This window comes from Sus scrofa, chromosome 11 (genome assembly GCF_000003025.6).
Source record: "Sus scrofa isolate TJ Tabasco breed Duroc chromosome 11, Sscrofa11.1, whole genome shotgun sequence".
Classification (NCBI taxonomy): Eukaryota; Metazoa; Chordata; class Mammalia; order Artiodactyla; family Suidae; genus Sus; species Sus scrofa.
The window spans coordinates 49,057,013-49,077,134 of NC_010453.5; the positions used below are offsets into that span (position 1 = coordinate 49,057,013).

Genomic DNA, 20,122 nt, shown 5'->3' on the forward strand with positions numbered 1-20,122 from the left:
TTTGGAGAGATGACTTTCCTGGTTTAAAGGAGACATTGAAGAGGAGGGGACTGGAAGCAGAGACCACTTAAGAGGCTTTTTCAGCAGCCAAAGTAAAAAATGATAAGGGCTCCACCCAGAGTAGTAGTCAAGGGAAAAATGAATCCCCAAACTTGGTGATTAAATACACTGGTGGATGAAGGGAAAGATGAGTCCTAGCTTTCCAGCATGGATGCCCACATGAGACCTGGAGTACACAGAAGTCAGTTTAGGGGGAAAGGTGATGCATTAGGTGCCCAAAGGCATCCCAGTGGTGACAGCTAAGAGGCAGTGGAATGTCTGAGCCTGAAGCTCGGGGGAGCAGAATGAGCCAAGGAGACAGTTCAAGGAGTCACCTGCCCTCGACTGGTAATCAGGGTCCATGAGACCTACGAAGAGTGCCTGGCGAGAGGGTTCAGCATGAGAAGAAGAAAGGCAAGGCAGGGCTCCAACAGCACCAGGTGAAGTGGGCTGGCTGAGGAAGAGGAGCCACAGAGGTCACAGGGAAGTGTGGTTAGAGAGGCTAGGGGAGAACCAGGAGAGGCTGGTGCTCCTCTTTGAGGAAAATATAGATCCTTCCCACAGGACCCTGTGTGGTTGACATATGACAGAAGACAGGCTCTTGAACTTCCATAGCGCATTGGAAATTCTGCCCCCTTCTGGACCCTAAATGAGTGGATAAATGGATTCTTTTGCCAAAAACAGAACATAGCTAAAGGTCCAGTTTGAAAAAAAAAAAAAAAAACAACCACAAGCCAATTTAAAAGTAGCCCTGGAGTTCCCGCTGTGGTGCAGTGGGTTAAGAATCCCACTGCAGCAGCTGGGGTCACTGTGGAGTAGGTTTGGGCCCTGGTCCAGTGCAGTGGGTTAAGGATCTGGTGTTGCTGCAGCTGTGGCATAGGTTTCAGCTGTAGCTCAGATTCAATCCCTGGCCTGGGAACTTCCATACACTGCAGGTGCAGCAATCAATCAATCAATCAGTCAGTCAATCGAAGCAGCCCCTTCCATAGACTCATATGAGGCCTCTAGCAGTAGAAAGTCTCAGTGTATACTTCCTTGTCCCTCTTCTAGCAGCACCACTCTCGTTTCCCCACCACAGCCTTGGGCTAGACAGCAGAAAGCAACCAATCTGACTTATTTTACCTAACCTCCCTGCAAAGATGGCTTCCTTTAATTAAGATTTTTGTTGCCTTCAGCTTTTAAAGAGGGTTTATACCAGGAATATCCACTTCAACAAGGTTCCCATGACTTCTGCAAGGCCGAATTAACAGTTATTTCCTGTTCAGTTCTTAAATATCCCTCATATGAAGATCAAGTTAATAAATTGCTTCTTGATTCAGGGCAAGAAAAAGTTCAGTTCCTCAAAGATCTAGCCTGCATTCTGCTGTCAAACAATAAGAATTGTATTACCCAACTCTCTCCCTTTTTGCTCCCGAGTAAAGACAATTATTATGCCCCACTGCAGTAACTGATTAATCGCACAGGCCCTGTGACATTGATTCCTTTGCTACGTAAATGTGTCTCTGGTCTAAGGCTTACGTTATGTTTGATTTTGTAAACAACTTCATGCTTTTCTGGAAATAGGTGGGGGAATCACTTTTAAAATGCCTTTTAATTTTACCAAGAATTGGCTTCCTTCAAAACTTTTGTTTCACTTTTACTTTATGTTAATTTTTTCCATTTGAATAATTTTTGTCACCTTTCTTAGAACCTAAGTTCCATGAAGGAAAGACCAACCTAATCTGGAGTTCCTGTCATGGCACAGCAGAAATGAATCTGACTAGAAACCATGAGGTTGAGGGTTTGATCCCTGGCCTCGCTCAGTGGATTAATGATCCAGCGTTGTCATGAACTGTGGTATAGGTCACAGACGTGGCTCAGATCCTGCTTTGCTGTGGCTGTGGCACAGGCCAGCAGCTACAGCTGCAATTTGATCCCCTAGCCTGGAAACCTCCATATGCTTTTAGTGCAGCACTAAACAAGCAAAAAAAAAAAAAAAAAAAAGAAAGACCAACCTAATCTGCTCACTATTACACCTTCAGTGCCTGATTTTGCACCTGAGGGGTGACGGTACCTGTGTCAGTCAAGACAGACCAAGCTGTGCTGCAGTAACAAACAGCCTGAAAACCCCAGTAGCTTAAGAATAAAGGTTTTTTTTTTTTTTCTTGCTCATGCTGCATATCCATCATAGAGGCTAGAGCCCAGCTGGACCTCATATCCACTAGAAGATTGTCATGGCAAAGAGGAACAAGGTATGACAAGCCACAGATCACTTGCTGGCACTTCTGCTTCACCAGCCAGACGTCAGTCGCATGGCCAGGAAAGAGATGTGTACCCCTCCCAGGGAGGGGCACTGCAAGGAGGGAACAGACCACCTGATTATCAGTAATACCATCTATTTACACTACCCTAGGAACTGTGTCACCTGTCCTTAAATTAGTTAGGTGCTCTTTAATTATTTCTTCCTATGTATTCTTAACCCTTGGTACATTTGAAATTGTTTTATAATAACCTGATGTCAAAGTGTCTCAGCATATCACAGACTTTGTTATACTTCAGTCAAATATTCTTTATTATGTATTATAAATCCCTCCTATTAACAACACAGAAAGTCTGGAGACTTTTAACTTTTTAACAGCATATTAATTTTGCCAACACCAATATAATATCAGGGGCCTTAACTGATTGCTACAGAACCTGTGTCATAACCACCTACAATAGGGTAGACCAGATAACCTGAAACCTTTTCACTTCAAAACATCTGAAAATCCTGAACAGAACATAAGAAACATTCTCTTCAAGGTTTGTCTAAGTTTGGAAGAAGACAAGAAAGCTCCATGTTAGCTATGATGGAAAAAATTAAAATCATTTTTAAAAATTTTTAAAAAAAGAAAGCTCCATGGAGCTCCCATTGTGGCTCAGTGGTTAACGAATCCGACTAGGAACCATGAGGTTTCAGGTTCAATCCCTGGCCTTGCTCAGTGGGTTAAGGATCCGGCATTGCCATGACCTGTGGTGTAGGTCACAGATGCAGCTTGGATCTGGGGTTGCTGCAGCTGTGGTGTAGGCCAGTGGCTGCATCTCTGATTGGACCCCTAGCCTGGGAACCTCCATATGCCGAGGGAGCGGCCCTAAAAATGGCAAAAAGACAAAAAAAAAAAAAAAAAAAGAAAGAAAGAAAGAAAGCTCCAAAAGTTAAACAAACTAAAAACTGCAGCAGGAATCCAGAGACCAAGCGTGCAGCAGTCAAGTGGGTGAGAGGTTTCTGGTTCAATGCCAGCATTGCAAAACCCCGACACTGAGGTTTCCAAGGCTTCACGGAAGCAGGAAAGTACCTTCTTGTTGGGGTTACCACTGAGTCCCCCAATAAAGCTAGAATTCTCAGAAGACCTCAGCCTAAGTGAAAGTTACACTTGGGGTTGCCAGATTAGACAAATACAAATACAAGACATCTGTTAAATTGGTATTGCCGATGAACAACAACTAAATATGTAATACGAGCATATCCAGGGCAGTATTTGGGATCCACTCATAACTAGAAAACTATTTGTTGTTTATCGATAATTATTTGCTGTTTATCTGAAATTCATATTTAACTGGGAGTTCTATATTTCATCTGGCCGCCCAAATTACTCAGCAGAAGAGGAAGACAACAAGAATACGTGCCCATCTCCACGCGGGCTCCCATTCTGTGCCAGAGCGGGGTGTATTCTCACAAGAACTAACAGCCATGGGCCTGCCCTCACATGGATTTATGATTCAATTTTATACTGCATGCATGATCCTCATCTACCAAGTGAGAAACGAGTATAGGAAATGTCCCCTGGACCATGGTACCCCAAGACTCCCAGTAGAGGCAAATATGAACTTGCTCTGGGTGGGGAGGTGTCACACCCTGAACTCGAGCCACTGTGGAAGTCTATCGGCAGAGACTCCCTCAAGATAAGCTCGCAGTCCCAAACCACAAAACACAGGTGGGAGGGGGGATGTTTGTATACAGTCAACAAGGGAGGCTATTTCCCTTGCCAGCTGAAAAAGGTCAAAGGGCACAAAACCTTGGAGACAAGTCCACAGTGAGGGTCCTTCAAAGCTGATTTCTTCCCTGTATTCCTTTAGTGGGGCAAATCACAGTATTCAATTCCCTGACTTCAGACTGACTTTCACCCGGCCACCCATCGCTAATAAGAATAACAAAGCAAAACAAACAAACAAAAAGCCAGTTCAAGTGACAGCAGGTTCAGCATTCTTTAAACCGTTAAGAATAGACCTTCAGGAATTTTAGTTCTTTTAGTTCTTCACTTTTGTCATAAGGACCACTTGTTAACCAAAACAAAAAAAGCTTGAGTGATCTGCTTTTTAAAGGCTTGGTTCCAATGCTTCAATTTCCTGAAATTCCGAGTAGGCTGATCAGCTGTCCCAATTTGCCCGAGACTTTCTCATTTTAGCACTGAAAAAAAATCCAAGACAGCTTGTCACAGGAAGCATTCTTCATCCCAGTTAAAGGCAAATTAAGTAAATCTGTGAAGGTTTTCCTCTTTCTCCCCCTACCAGCAACATTCAGGCAAAATAGGCTAATAATTATTTCTTTGGGAGGTAGGTTTTGCAGAGTGTCTGGTACCCGTATAACTACACATATTAACATGCATATATACACACTCTTTTTGTTTGTTTGTTTGTCTTTTTGCCTCTTCTAGGGCCGCTCCCTCGGCATATGGAGGTTCCCAGGCTAGGGGTCCAATCGGAGCTGTAGCTACCAGCCTACACCAGAGCCACAGCAAGGCGGGATCCGAGCCGTGTCTGCGACCTACACCACAGGTCACAGCAACGCCGGATCCTTAACCCACTGAGCAAGGCCAGGGGTCGAACCTACAACCTCATAGTTCCTAGTCAGATTCGGTAACCACTGCGTCACAACGGGAACTCCATTCTTAAGACTCCTTGAGCTTCAGTTTCCTCATCTGCAAAATACAAATCACTATAGAAGAAGGTTTTGGTGAGGATTAATGAGATCATGTAGAACATAGATAAATTTAGCATCTGGCTTAATTGCTGGTACACAGTAACCACCAAAGAAAGATCTTTTTTTTTTTTTTTAATCTTTTTAGGGCCACACCCGTGGCACATGGAGGTACCCAGGCTAGAAGTCCAATCGGAGCTATAGCCACTGGCCTATATCACAGCCACAGCAACGCCAGATCCAAGCTGTATTTTCAATCTGCACCACAGCTCACGGCAACACCAGATCCTTAACCCACTGAGCGAGGCCAGGAGTCAAACCTGCGTCCTCATGGACACAAATCAGATTCATTTCCACTGAGCCACGACAGGAACTCCTATTTTGATTATTAAGTTTCAGATTTTTGCAGCACTTAGATTTTATACTTCAGAAACATTTATTAAATTCTTCCATTTTTCCACATTTTTCATTTGAAGTAGCAGCTTTGCTGATACTGCTTTATTATTCTCACCTAGCATGTCAGAATCTAGCAACAGATGCAAATTATTTTCTCTAACTGTGTCAGAGACTTATCTGATTTCTCCTTTGACTTTTAAAACCCAAAAATCTTTATCAAGACTTAGGGGAAATAACAATCATCTCAATAACTATTTTCTCCACTTTTTAAAGAACAAACTTGACATTTATCTTGCCTGCCTATCTTTTTTTTTTTTAACAATGAAAACAGCTTTCTCTTTTTCCCATCTCTTACACTCAGTGACCCAGAACTAGCAGTTTCATTTCTGACTGTCTGATTTTCAAAGTATTCAAACTCTAAATAACCTTTAAATTGAGTGTATATTTTATGTCATTGTTTTACTGATAGAAAAGGAGTTAAAAAGTTCATTTCCCACCCCCACCCAGGCATCAGGCTGCACTGAGCATGTGTGTATTAACAACCTTTTACATTGCTGTCATTTTGAACACATGATCCTCCCTCTGTTAGAAGGACGTGATGCTGAGCCACATGGAGTGAGTGGTGATAGATTTGTTCCAAGCCACCCATATAATCTTATTTGGTCCTTTTTGTGGTCAGAATTTATTTTAATGTTGTAACTATTTCGATATGGCTGTCAAATAAGGTTTATCTTCGACTGACAATAAAAGTCCTCAAAGGAATCAAAGCAGGTGATCGAAACCAGTGCCTCTCAAACTGTAATGTGCATACATACCACATTTTGAGAAACTTACTAAACACAGATTCTGATTCCTAGAGGCCTGAGCTGTGGCCTGCAATTCTTCCTTTCTAGCAAGTTCCCAAGTGGTGCCAACCTTTGGACCACACTGCAGCAGCCCGGGTCTAAGGCAACAGGTCTGAGTGTGGTCATTGCACCAGCAGCATGAGCATCACTTGGGAACTTGTCAGAAATGCAAATTCTCAGGTACCATCCCAGGCTTTCTCTAGTCTGGGGTGGGACTCAAGGATTTGCATTTCTGACAAGTCTTCTGGGTTTGAGCAAGCCTTCCAGGTGACTCTAATACACACAAAGTTTGGGAAGCTTGCCTAGGAGGACCACGTACCGTGTTGTTTCCCACGGGGAAGGGAACCAAGACTGTGCTGGGGCTGAGACAACCAGAACAGACAAGCCAGTGCTCAGTTAGCTGCAGGAAAGGAGCACGTAACAGACACACCCACACTGACCAGTGGGCTTTGGGGAGACAGGCCCTGCCAGCTGCAGGCTGAAGCCTCATGGAAGCAGGTATGTTCTCTGCATGCAAATATTCAGGTGGCATGGGCATGAGCTTTCAGCATCAGAGAAGCCTCACATGAGTTAACTGAGCAGTGCTAGATCGCCCAACAGGGGAACAGGCATGTGTTTAAGGCATCTGCAAGCAGGGGCACTAAAAGAATGAGAAAAAAATTCTGAAAGCATTCGACATTTCTGAAAAAAAAATGCATCAAAGTAGACTTCGTGGGGACATCACATTATTCACCTTCTGTGAACTAATCTTACCATTTCGAGTGGCTTAGTGGAGTCTCTGGAGTCAGACTGCCTGACCCTATACCCTGGCTGCACCACACACCAGCTATGTAATCTGGGGCAAGTTACTCAGCCCTCACTGCCTCAGTTGCCTCATCTGTGAAGTGGAGACAGTGATGTTTCATGGGAATTAAACTTTATATTAATAAAGCATGTGTAAAGCTCTTAGAACAGCACCTGGTATACAGTAAGTGCTTCATAAATATTAATAAACATTAACATTTATTAATAAGTGGGTGGAAAGAGCAGAAAAGCCCTACATTTCTTTTTTCAGTGCTTAGAGTCTTCAACGAATTCATTTGTTCCCCCAATGGAGCCTAATACAGCTTGAAAGAAATCAAAGTCAGAAATGCAAGGAGAAAGATACAGCATCTTGAGGGATCTTTGGGTCCCAGGAAAGACCCAGCAAGAGCAGGATAGAACCAGAGAAACCGTGGGGCTCCGCGTGTCAAGTTCATATCAGGAAGAGAAGCACAAACCAGGACACTTGTGAGTGCTGGCCACCCACGAGGGGGTAACAGCATCAGTAAACCTCAGAACTTTAAGCTGGATCACTGGCTCACATCTTGGCTGCAAATGGAATCACCCAAGGAGCTTTAAAAATGACATGTGTGAGTCTTACCCCAAGAGTCTGTTTCATCGGTCTGGGCATCAGATTTCTGAAATCTCCCTAAATGACTTTATTAGCCAGGGTTGAGCATCTTCCTCTCCTTTATGCTCATCAATGTTGATCCTGAAAGTTTTGATGGGCTCAAATATAGGTAAATGAGAAACAAAATGCCTCAAAAAACACAATCCCTGCTTATTTATACCCTCCTCTTTTCTATTTATGCTCTGGATATACCTCCGCCTTGGCTACTACATAATACCTTTTCTCAATTCACAAAAACGTTCCGCTTCTTTAAGAGAATGTGTTAAGATCCCAGAAAGGTCTGAGGTATCACTCCACACACAAGCTAAGACATTGACCAGCCGCAGTTTCATGGATGGTGGCCAAAGACAAAGACTTTATCATTCACACAAATAGCAGTAGCCAGAGTATCCACTTTTTCTTGCGCCAATTCCCTAAGCTCCCTTGCCCACAAGGATGCAAAGAGGGCCAGGTAACATTTGTACATGCAGTGGGTTTTGTTACAGGAGAGCAATCCTGAATTTAAGGAACCTAAATATTTTATAATGAGCAGTAAGCCTGCCTACCCTTTACTCCAGACACAAAATATTTCAACCTTCTGCGGCTATTTGCTCTATACATCCTTGAAAAGGTGATCCAGAATAAATAGTCGGTGCTTCTGCCAGTAAAATGTGAAGATACATGTGAGACCCAAGGGGAATTATCTCCCAGAATATTTTCACTGTCTGAAAAATCACTATAATATTCTGATTTTATTAGAATTAAAAAACTATAAAGGACATAACCTTATGTCCTCTACCATGCAACTATCATAATAAATGTGCAAAACTACAATGTCTATGATGTGAACAGAGCTCTGTTAGGTATGGCATCGTTGAGCAGTTCACAACCTGCACAACTGTGTCCTGGGGCATTGTGTCTCATTTTTTTATCTTGTTCTCCTACCCCTATCCTTGTTGGCTCCTATGCAAACTTGCATTTGGAATTATTTTTCCAATCATCTCATTCCTAATCATTTTCTTTCTTCCACCCCAACTTTTTATTAATTATTTACCTTCAGACTTTGATACTTTCAGATATGATCAGCCTCACAATGTTGTGGGTATAATCCCAATTATTAGCATACTGGGGTTACATAGGGCACCCCCTAGACTAGGATGCACAGATGAGCATTCAGAATAACCCTGGCCAAATCCACATATAATGACTGAGTTCTATACAAATGACCTAGACTAAGGATGAGAGGAAACAAGAGATTTCTAAGGATTATAACGGGAACTCAGGACCACGAGGATATGTCAAGGAGACATGATGTGCCACAAGTAACCTGCCATGTTCCTAGTTACAAGAACTCAATTTCATGGGTTTTTTTGTGGTTTTGGTGGGGGTTTTTTTGGTTTTTTTTGGTTTTTTTTTTTTTTTTTTTTTTTTTTTTTTTTGTCTTTTTAGGGCCACACCTGTGGCATATGGAGGTTCCCAGGCTAGGAGTGGAATCGGAGCTACAGCTGCTGGCCTATACCACAGCCACAGCAACTCGGGATCCAAGCCACATCTGCAAATTACACCACAGCTCACGGCAACACGGGATCCTTAACCCACTGAGCAAGGCCATGGACTGAACCCGTGTCCTTATGGATATTAGTAGAGTTCGTTAACTTCTGAACTACGACAGGAACTCCAAGAACTCAATTTTAATCTTTTGTTAGAACTATACTGAAAAGGTGGCCAAACAAGAATGTGCTGTCAGAGGAGTTCCCGTCGTGGCTCAGTGGTTAACAAATCTGAGTAGGAACCATGAGGTTGCGGGTTCAACCCCTGGCCTTACTTAGTGTGTTGCGGATCCGGCGTTGCTGTGAGCTGTGGTGTAGGTTGCAAATGCAGCTCAGATCCAGAGTTGCTGTGCCTCTGGCGTAGGCCGGCAGCTGTGGCTCCGATTCGACCCCTAGCCTGGGAACCTCCATATGCTGCAGGAGCAGCCCAAGAAATGGCAAAAAGACAAAAAAGAAAAAAAAAGACCAAGAATGTGCTGTCATATGTCTGTGTGTTGCAACAACAGGAAGATGATCAATATGGGATTTTAAAAGAGGAACAAAAAAAAGCAAAGAATTCTTATTAGCATGTCCTGGCAAGACCCTGCATTTAGTGAAGATCAAAGAGAAGAACCCAATGTGTGGAACAAGGACTTCGAGCTTTCCCAAAGTCTTGGGAAACATCCCTCAAATTTCTTTCACTTTTTTTCTCCAGTTTTATACTCGGCAAGCAATATCCCATTACTCATCTGATCTCCCAGCCATGATGCCATAGGGAAGGACCCTACACAGTGAACACACCTAGCCTTGTAATGTGAAGGAGCATCTGGAGTGTAAAATGACACACTAGCTGAGTTCCCTGGTGGCTCAGCAGGTTAAGGATCCAACATCACTGCTGTGGCTCAGACCACTGCTATTTGATTCCTGGTCCAGGAACTTCTGCATGCCATGAGTATGGCCAAAATACAAATATATTAAAAAATTACCTGAAACACTGGCATTCTGGTCCATGCTTCAGCTTCCTACAAGGGGTGAGATATCAGAGGAGCTCAGTACTCGTGGCTGGATTGAGCCTGTTCACTCAGGTGACCTCATGAAGGCATTTTCCCAGGAAGACCCTGTTGAGGTGGCCAGCTGGCCTCCTGATATTCCCCATCATTACTTCCTAATGGTAACTGGTCCCCAACATGCCAGAAGTCCATGGCTGCAGAGCAATTCCAGAGTCTTTCAGGAAAGTGCCCCCTGTCCATTGTAGGATATACATGCAGAATGTCACCCCCGGGACTAAAATGCAGTTTCTCAGCTGGTCAAAAAGCAGAACAAGGTAGGGACATGGGACCACCATACTCACCTAGGTCCACAGGTATGCACACCCTCACATGCTCACTCACACAATGTCCACAAAGAGGCAGAGACTGGAGATCCTGGACAAACAGGTACTGGAGATACAAAGACAAAAGATATGGAATCTCCCTGCCCTTTGCACTTTGGCACTTTGTATTAACCCGGCTTCCCCAGAGAAACGGAATCAATGGTGTGTGTGTGTGTGTGTGTGTGTGTGTGTGTGTGTGTGTGTGTGTGTGATTAGAATTAATACAAACGAGAGAGGGGGAGATTTTACAGAGCTGGTCATGTGATAGTTCAGGCTAGCAACTGTGTAATCTGCAGGCTGGAGACCCAAAGAAGAGCTGATGTTGAAGTCTTGATTTTGAACAGCAGTCTGGAGCAGAATTCCTTCCTCCTTGAGTGATCTCAGTTTTTTTCTCTTAAGGCTTCCAACTGATTGGCTGAGGCCCATTATGGAGGGTAAACTGCTTTACTCAAAGTCCACTGACTTAAATGTTATCACATCTGAAAAATACCTCCTAAGCAACATCTAGATTGGTGTTTGACCAAACTACTGGATACCATAGCCAAGTTGACACATAACATTAACCACCATAGGTTTTTTGTTGGTTTTTTTTGTTTGTTTGTTTTGTCTTTTTAGGGCCACACCCACGGCATATGGAGGTTCCTAGGCTAGGGGTTGAATCAGAGCTGCATCTGCCAGCCTACACCACAGGCACAGCAATGCCTGATCCAAGCTGCATCTGTGACCTACACCACAGCTCACGGTAACACCGGATCCTTAGCCTACAGAGCAAGGCCAGGGATTGAACCTGTGTCCTCACGGGTACTAGTCAGATTCCTTTCCTCTGAGCCATGATGGGAATTCCAACCATTATAGGTTTATAGTGCATTATGTCCCACAGACCCAGATAGAGCTGTTTCCAGATTCCCCTCCATCCTAATCATCTCGCCCCCAAAACCACCTCCACCATCTCTCTCTCTCACACACACACACACACAGTTTTTTATCATTGAAAAAAGTGCAGGATGTTTTCTAAAATAATCTGTTGCCTGTGAACTCTTCCCTATAATTCTTTACCACCAGACTTGCTAACCTTGGTAGGAAGCTTCCAGAGGAGGGAGATGCAAATAAATTTTCAAGGCCTTTTGGATTCCCTCAGAAAACTCAGATCAGAAGGCACACCTACCTAGAGGCGTTAGTGATTCCTTGGCTGGAAAAGAAGGCAGGTGGGAAAGAAGGAAGGAGGGAGGGAGGGAAGGGGGGAGGGTGAGAAATTAAGCCCACTGGCCTCCAAATCCCCCTCCTACTACTCTTGCCAATTTCTTTTTTTTTTTTTTTTTTTTTTTTTGTCTTTTTGCTATTTCTTGGGCCGCTCCCGCAGCATATGGAGGTTCCCAGGCTAGGGGTCCAATTGGAGCTGTAGCCACCAGCCTACGCCAGAGCCACAGCAACACGGGATCCGAGCCCTGTCTGCAACCTACACCACAGCTCATGGCAACGCCGAATCGTCAACCCACTGAGCAAGGCCAGGGATCAAACCCACAACCTCATGGTTCCTAGTCGGATTTATTAACCACTGCGCCACGACAGGAACTCCCCTACTCTTCCCAATTTTTGCCAGTAGGAAGACTCCACTCCCACCACAGAGCAAGCCATAAAAACATGAGGTCCAAGACTTGCCCTTTCCTTGGTGGCAGGGAGAAGCTGAGAAAGAGAAGCTGGCTCTCATGGGCCCCTGAGCCAGACTTCCCTCCCCCTACCCTGTTATCTGAATCCCTTCACCAAAGCCCAAGGCCTGCTTGTTCTGTGGAACTTGCTGAGCACTTTTCTCCCCTCCACACAGAAGACTCTTGATTTTGACCATTCCTTTTCCCATTTTTCACCCATCTGAGAACAAGACAAATTTAAGTTGGTGGAAAAAAAGAATACCACTGATTCAGAAATGATGCTATAATCAGAGAGTATTAAAACCTTTGCAAATTAGATTTTGTTATGTTAAACTGCAGAAAAAGGAGACTGTGCTTTGTGAATTACAGAGGGAGGAAGGAAAGGAGCAAGGCTAAGAATTCCACAAAGCAGAACCTAAGTAGTCATAAGGAAAATACCAAGTGTCAGAAAAATCAGAAGAGGTAATGTTAATTCTAAATATTTTTCCAACAATGTTTTGAGGAAATACTAAGATGTTGAAATGCATGGCTAATGTGTATATTTTGAATGAATCATGACAGCTATTTCAACTGACAGGAATTTTTCTCTCACTGAAACATGACGACAGTGAGTTCCCCTATTTGTTGTCATGCTGCTGACACCCAGAGTCCATGTTTTTTTCATGTAGTAAACTTGGAGGGTACAGAGCTCATCCATCCCCCCCGACTGACAAGGCTGATGTGTTTGGAGCCTAAAATGTAAAACCCAGGGATGTCTGATCACCCTGTGCTATAAGGTACCATCATGTCTTCATAGAGCAAATGCTAAAAGGCCAACGACATAAAGGTCATTTATGGAAAGCAAAATACGAATATAGTCAAATGCATCTAGTAGAGCATCTGGTGGATGCAGGCATCTGGGTACCAGGGAGATAGGAGATTTCCTGGGGCAAGGACAGTGGCTCTTCCACAGTCTGGGCAAAGCAGCTCTCAGCCTGCTCCTCTGCTATGACCATCGCTAATTTGCCTTCTTGACAGAGAAAAAGGGCTTGAGTAGCAGACTCTATGGAATTCTAATCAATGTAAATTAACAAATTAGCATTCTGGGAGTTCCCGTCGTGGCGCAGTGGTTAACGAATCCAACTAGGAACCATGAGGTTGCGGGTTCCATCCCTGCCCTTGCTCAGTGGGTTAACGATCCGGCGTTGCCCTGAGCTGTGGTGTAGGTCGCAGACGCGGCTCGGATCCCGCATTGCTGTGGCTCTGGCGTAGGCTGGTGGCTACGGCTCCGATTCGACCCCTAGCCTGGGAACCTCCATATGCCGCCAAAGCGGCCCAAGAAATGGCAAAAAGACAAAAATAAATAAATAAGTAAAAAAACAAAAAACAAACAAAAAAAAACAAATTAGTATTCTGATTGACTCTTTGTTCTCAAATTATTTGGGTTAGTGAGAGTCAGTCCCCAAGACTCTAGTCAACTTTGGATGCATCGATAAAAATCAAGACCTGCAAAACTGATAGCCAGTCCTATGAATGTGCTCAGTACCAATAGGGGCCCATAGCTGATGGTTCTGTGAGGCCCAGCCTCAACTTTCAGTTGGTATCTCTTTGTTCTCTCTCTTCCTGCTAATTTCATAAAGTTAAGTTTTAGAATTCTAGTTTATCAGCCAGGAAGAATATGTGCAAATGAAAGACAGGGGATAAAATCATTGAGACATCAGTAAAATATCCTGCTTAATGTTCTATGCTTAATGGAATAGAGCAGTCAAAGCCACATGGAACATGAAAAATAAGTAAAAAAAAAAAAAATAAAAGTCAATGATGATAATTCTTGGGAGAAGATCATCACACCTTATAAGCCAAGACAAATAATGTGCAGCACACTCGTGGTCCCCGAGTTTGTGGTCCCCCTCTGTTGACTAAGTGATCACACAGATCCCACAAGACCCCACCACCCCCACCATGACTGATTAGCCCAGCAACGGACATTGATCCAAGGAAAGCAATCTAGAGCCCGCCAGTGGTCTGGTGGTGATTTAATCCAAAATTTCTACTGAAGTGAGATGTCAGTGAAAAAACTTGAAGTTCTCTCTGTAGGTTCTGTGGCCTATATATATATTTTTTTAATCTTTAAACTATAATATGCAAGCATGGCTGACCATGTTAGCCCTGTTTTTACACCCTGACCAGTACCTCTCACCTAAGCTGAGTTTAAGAGCTTCCTTAAGATCTGACCAGGGAGGAGGCCCCTTGGTCTCCAAGCCTAAGGGTCATCATCTAGATTGGGGGATTGAGGGACAGACGAGCATCCACCGCAGACAGAGTGATACTGCCGTCAAGAGTCATGTCCCAATAACTGTGACCAGTCTGATTCACCTGGAATTCATAATGAATAAACATAAGGAAAACCAAGAGCATGAAGGAAAGGTACCAGATGATGAAGTATTGTGAATGATTCCAGAAGAAACAGGAAAAAATGTTCTAATTTTAAAGTAATTTTCTCATAGAAAATTAAATTACAGTATTCATAAAAGTAGAAGATGCTATTATGGAAAACATTAACCAGAGAACAAAGAAAATTAAAATAATAAAAATAAAAATACGTTCTAATAAAATAAAAAACAATTCTTGCCAAAATAAGAAACTCATTTAAAGAGTTGAATAGCAGAACAGGCACAACTGAAGACCAAATTAGTGATTAGGAGACCAAGTTATGCAATCCTATCAGAGCATTAAACAGAAATGTAAAAACGTGGAAATTACAAGAATCAAGTGGCAACGCAGAGGATAAAGGCAAGAGAAATAATGTCTACCCAATATGTGCTCAGAAGGAGAACAGACAGGGAACTGAATCAAGAAAACAATAGAAGAAAATTTCCTTAAGCTGAAGAAAGACTGTATCATCTAAAAAGAGCCTCTGGTGTGAAATGAAATGGGAATATCAAATGGCTGCTGAAATGCTTAACCACATTCCTTTCAAGATCCAAGACAATTCTATAAATAAAGCTTCAAAAGAAGAGGAATTATCTAGAATCTATTCTGTCTGCTAAATGTGCAGACACACTTCCTGCATGGAATATTTTTTAAATGTCTGCCATTTCTCAAATGTCTCATTTCTTCAAATAAGGCAACCACCCTTTTATTCTTTTTGCCAACATTCAATGTGGGGCAATATGGCCAGTGGATAATCACTCAGTATTTGCTAGTTAACTGACAGACTATCTGTGCTGATAAGGACAGCTACAAACAATCCTTTTCTTCGAGCTAGAGTGCCTGAAAGCATAAAGTATAATTGGAACCAGCAGAACACATTCTCAGAACTTAGCAAAGTGTAGGTTCTTCTGTCTTGGTGCAGAGAGAATTCATCGTCGAGAGGCAGAGAGACAGGTAAGCAAAGAGTTTATTAGTATAGGATGCTTGTGAGAAATACAAGTGAGTGGGCAAGGGGGTGCCATACCCAGAACTTGTGGGCTAGAGTTTAATCATCAAAAGAAGAATGGGGAAGGGGAGAAGACCACCTTCTTCCTCATTCTTGAGTAGACTCTTCTCTACGTCTGGCAGCGGAGTCTTTCTGTCCCTACATGGTCAAACTGGGCTTGTTGTGATGCGATGGAAATGAGCATAAAGGTGATAGCATATAGAAAAATATGGTAAATCATCTCAGGTTTCAGTATAATGTCCACCTTTTCCTATATTTTTGTTTTTAGTCTATGCAGAGAAGCGTGTCCTAGGAAATATTAACTAACCTCACTGGGCAGGATATGGTTCTCATTCTACCATTGTTTTATTGTTTGGGGGCATGGCTCATGCTTCTGTTGCATGGTTTTGGTGCTAAGCCAGCCTGCTTTCTTGAGTGATCATTAACTTACAGGGGTCTCCCATACTTCTTTCTACTTACAATCCCCTAGTGGGATTAACTATTTAATCACTTACTTTGTCTCTTTACTCTGTCCCTACCATAGCCATACTGAGCTTCTACACATGGTAAGATATCATCACAATAAAACATGATGAGTCGATTATAGTGAAGCAATGATTTTACAGCCACACATTTCTTCAATAGGTCAAAGTCCTCACTTGATAGGAACCTAATTCCTTCCTTGACACTTTCAAGATTCCATCCAAAATTTAATAAGTTGGTAAAGTTCACACAGAGAAAAGCAGGGAGGGTGGCAGAGGGGAGAGCCATTGACTCTCTTATATATTGCTTTAAATATCCTCTCTTGATATTTTCATGTTAAAATCTGGTTTTATCTTTTTGTCTAGGGTCTGGGGAAAATGAAACCAGAACAATGGCAGATAGATAATGGCCTATGCAGTGGAGATTTTAATGGCTGTTATTACTGTGGTGTTGTTGCTGTCTTAAGGAAATTAAAAATATTTTGCCCCCAAATTTTCTCTTTTCTAAAACATCCTTATGGTATGTTTCAATATCCCAAAGGAATTAACAAAGAACTAATCAAGGACAGAGACCCCAGTTGTTACTGTGCTCTCTGATAAAACATAAGTTTTATTTCCAATAAAAGTTTCATTTCAAAAAATGAAACTTCCTAATTACAGTCCAGTGATTGACTCATCAGATTTTTCATGGGAAAGGAAAAGCAGAAAAAGGAAAACTGAAACTCGAATACATTCAGTCAGCTCTTCTGGGCAAAGCTGATCAGATTAAAGGGTTTTTTCTTTATAGAACAATCTGCATTCTCACATTTCTGATTTGTTGTTTCAAATATTCCTGATTTACTCTGATAGCTCACATTCCACCCCTTATAGCTGGACTTGCTGTTGTTTAGATAAAGAGAAAGATCCGTTCACTGTATCCTATTTGTTGTCAGACCTGCTATGTGTGAGGTTCTGAATGTAGTGATTGGCAGGGTAGATCAGCTCCCTTCCTGAACAGAACTTTCCTATCTAATAAGGGATATAAAGAGGGAAATTTGTGCCCCATGGAATTATACAGGTGGGCATTTAACCTAAACTTAGGATGTTTGGGAGGCCTCCTCTTTATTTAGGCAGGCATTTTCTCAACTTTGATGCTATTCACATTTTCGACCAATGAATTGAAACCGTTGTGGGAGCTGTCCTGCACACAGTAGGAAGTTTAGCAACATCCAGGACGCTACCCACTAGATGCTACAACGGGGTGAATGTCTCCAGACACTGTCCAACGTCCCTTGGAGGACAAACTCATCTCTGTCTAATAACCACTGACTTAGAAGGAAGATGAGGAAAAGAAAGCTGTGGGGTGTGGGGAGAAGGTACAAGAAGCGAAAGGGAATCACTCATTCCCTAAGGCATGAAGGCTCCCTAAGATCCCAAAGACAAGAAGATCTCGCCCCTTGGTTCTAAGGGAGATGCTAAACCCAATGTGAGAATGAAGAGAGAACACAGGCCAGGTCCTAAGGTCCCATGTTAGGCACACTAACAGGTTAGAGTTGGTATGAATTATCTATTCCTGTGTAACAAATTACCTTCAAGACTTTTCCACTTAAAGGAACAAACCTTTATTATCTTAGTTTCTGAGGGTCAGGTATCCTGGGGCAGCTCAGCTAGGAGGCGTTGCTCTCTCAGGAGGTTGTGGCTAAGCTGCTGGCCGTGTCTCTGAAGACAGGGCTTGCTGTGGAAACACTTGCACCCAAACCCACCGTTAGGAGGCTTCAGCTCCTCCCCACGAAGGCTTTCATGGAGCTGCTCTCGGCACTGCTTTTTCTCCAGATCACGATGGAAAATCAAATTTGCTCCTAAAAACAAAGTGGCTTCTACAGCTAGAAGCAAAAGGTGACTGGAATTGGTTTTGATTAGAGAGATCCCAGTCAATCTATGATTTACCATTTAAGCCCCTGGATAGTTAGAAAGTGACTCTAATTACAGAGAGCCTCAGTCTTTAAATTGGTCACAGTTCCATAAAGGCACAAAGTAATTAAGCAAGCAAATAACTGAACTAACTTGTCTTCTGAATTCAAGAGTGGAAAAAGCAGAGAGCTCAGAGAAGCTAAATGACAGCGCTTTCATTAAAGTCCATCAGACTTGATAAAGCTCATCATCACTTTATCCACAGTGAGGTGGGTGAAGCCCATTCTTTACCTTCATGTAAAAGCAGCAGTCTTAGGAGTCTTTAAATATCTGAGTAAGCTGAAAACTCCAGAACTCCCAACTGAGATAATACTTGGAGAATTCTATTTTAAGTGTTTTTCAAACTAAATGTCTATTTCCTTTCAACTGGATGAGATTACTATCCACATGCATTTCTGTTACTATCCAGCAATAAGCCACGAAATCTTACAATGTGATTTTTCTTCCTTGCTGGAATCTATCCAAATGGCCCTCAAATACCCATCTTGCACCCCAACCCCAAATAACTCAATTTATTTTTGGACACAGAAATTCCCCTTCCACTGAAAGCTGCCTTGGGAGTCCACTGATACAAAATAGATGGTCTGGGAGTTCCCGTCGTGGCGCAGTGGTTAACGAATCCAACTAGGAACCATGAGGTTGCGGGTTCAGTCCCTGCCCTTGCTCAGTGGGTTAACGATCTGGCGTTGCCGTGAGCTGTGGTGTAGGTTGCAGACGCGGCTCTGATCCCGCGTTGCTGTGTCTCTGGCGTAGGCTGGTGGCTACAGCTCCAATTGGACCCCTACCATGCCGTGGGAGCGGCCCAAAGAAACAGCAAAAAGACCAAATAAATAAATAAATAAATAGAAATGAAAATTAAAAAAAATAAATAAATAAAATAAAATAGATGGTCTGAAATGGTATTCTGATGCCCACAATGTGTGTGCCAATACTGAGCCTCGCTCTGGCTCTCCCCAGTCTGGGCCCCAGTTGGGAAGCCCACTTCAGGCAGCAGTTGGCTTAAGAAGAAAATCCAAACATCCCCCAGATGCATCCTTCCAAGACCCTCTTCGCTGTACCATCCAACTGGGTACAACTGGACCCCCTTCCTCTGACTGCTCCTTAACTACTTAGGATAACCAGGGTACCTTCCCCAGGTCGCTGCTCTCTGCTTCTCCCTCGGTACCTCTAGCCTTCTTTACTCCAAATACAAACAACCTCCCTGCCTTCACTCCCCAAAGCATGGCTGACACTAGGTTGAAGTATATAACAAACTTTGCTGAGGGTGACAACAAATTATTCTATTGCAGAGAAACTTTAGGTATTTGATTTTGTTGCTTCTTAAATTTGTCTGCCTGTTTCACTTGGGGTTCCCTGCTGACCACCTCCCCACCTCCAGCCACCCCACCCCCCCGCCATGAGTAGTTCTGGCTTATAACCAGAATATCACATCAATCCATGGGGGTTCCCACTGACCCTGCCCTAATCCTGCCTCCAGACTGGCAACACTCTTTCCCCACAGGCTCCAACCAAGAGAAGCAAACTACTATAACATCTTCTCCCACAGATATCACCCAACCATTAGAAAGCTTTTGCATTTTTTTATGAAGAACCATTTAGTTCCTCTTTGTTCCAACTCTCCTTCCTGTAACAGGATGAGGTAGAGCTGCAGGGCTCACAGAGATTTCCTCCAAAACTGAAAGCAATTCTCCCCCAAAGAAGAATTCTGCAACTACATCTGGAACAACAAGCTCAGATTTTAAATAACCTGATTTTTGTACCCATTGTAAGTACAAACCAATTGGCCAGGACCAGACAACCCAAGGGCAACAGTTCCCTAGAGGACCAGAGCTAGGTTCAGACTAGCAACTTCACCATGACTGAGAATAGGCAAAAGGTTTGGACATTTTTGCCTTTTCTAGGACCACTCCCGCGGCATAGGGAGGTTCCCAGGCTAGGGGTCTAACTGGAGCTGTAGCCACCAGTCTACTCCACAGCCACAGCAACGCAGGATCCAAGCCGCGTCTGCAACCTACACCACAGCTCACGGCAACTCGGGATCCTCAACACACTGAGCAAGGCCAGAGATCAAACCCGCAAGCTCATGATTCCTAGTTGGATTCGTTAACCACTAAGCCAT

The 20,122-nt window shown here is 43.2% G+C and overlaps 1 long non-coding RNA gene across 1 annotated transcript in view; it reads right to left on the minus strand.

The window, feature by feature from the left end:
* Positions 1–20,122, minus strand: part of LOC110255830 — a 161,953-nt gene that overhangs the window by 113,371 nt on the left and 28,460 nt on the right. The gene's annotated exons all lie outside the window — the stretch shown is intronic.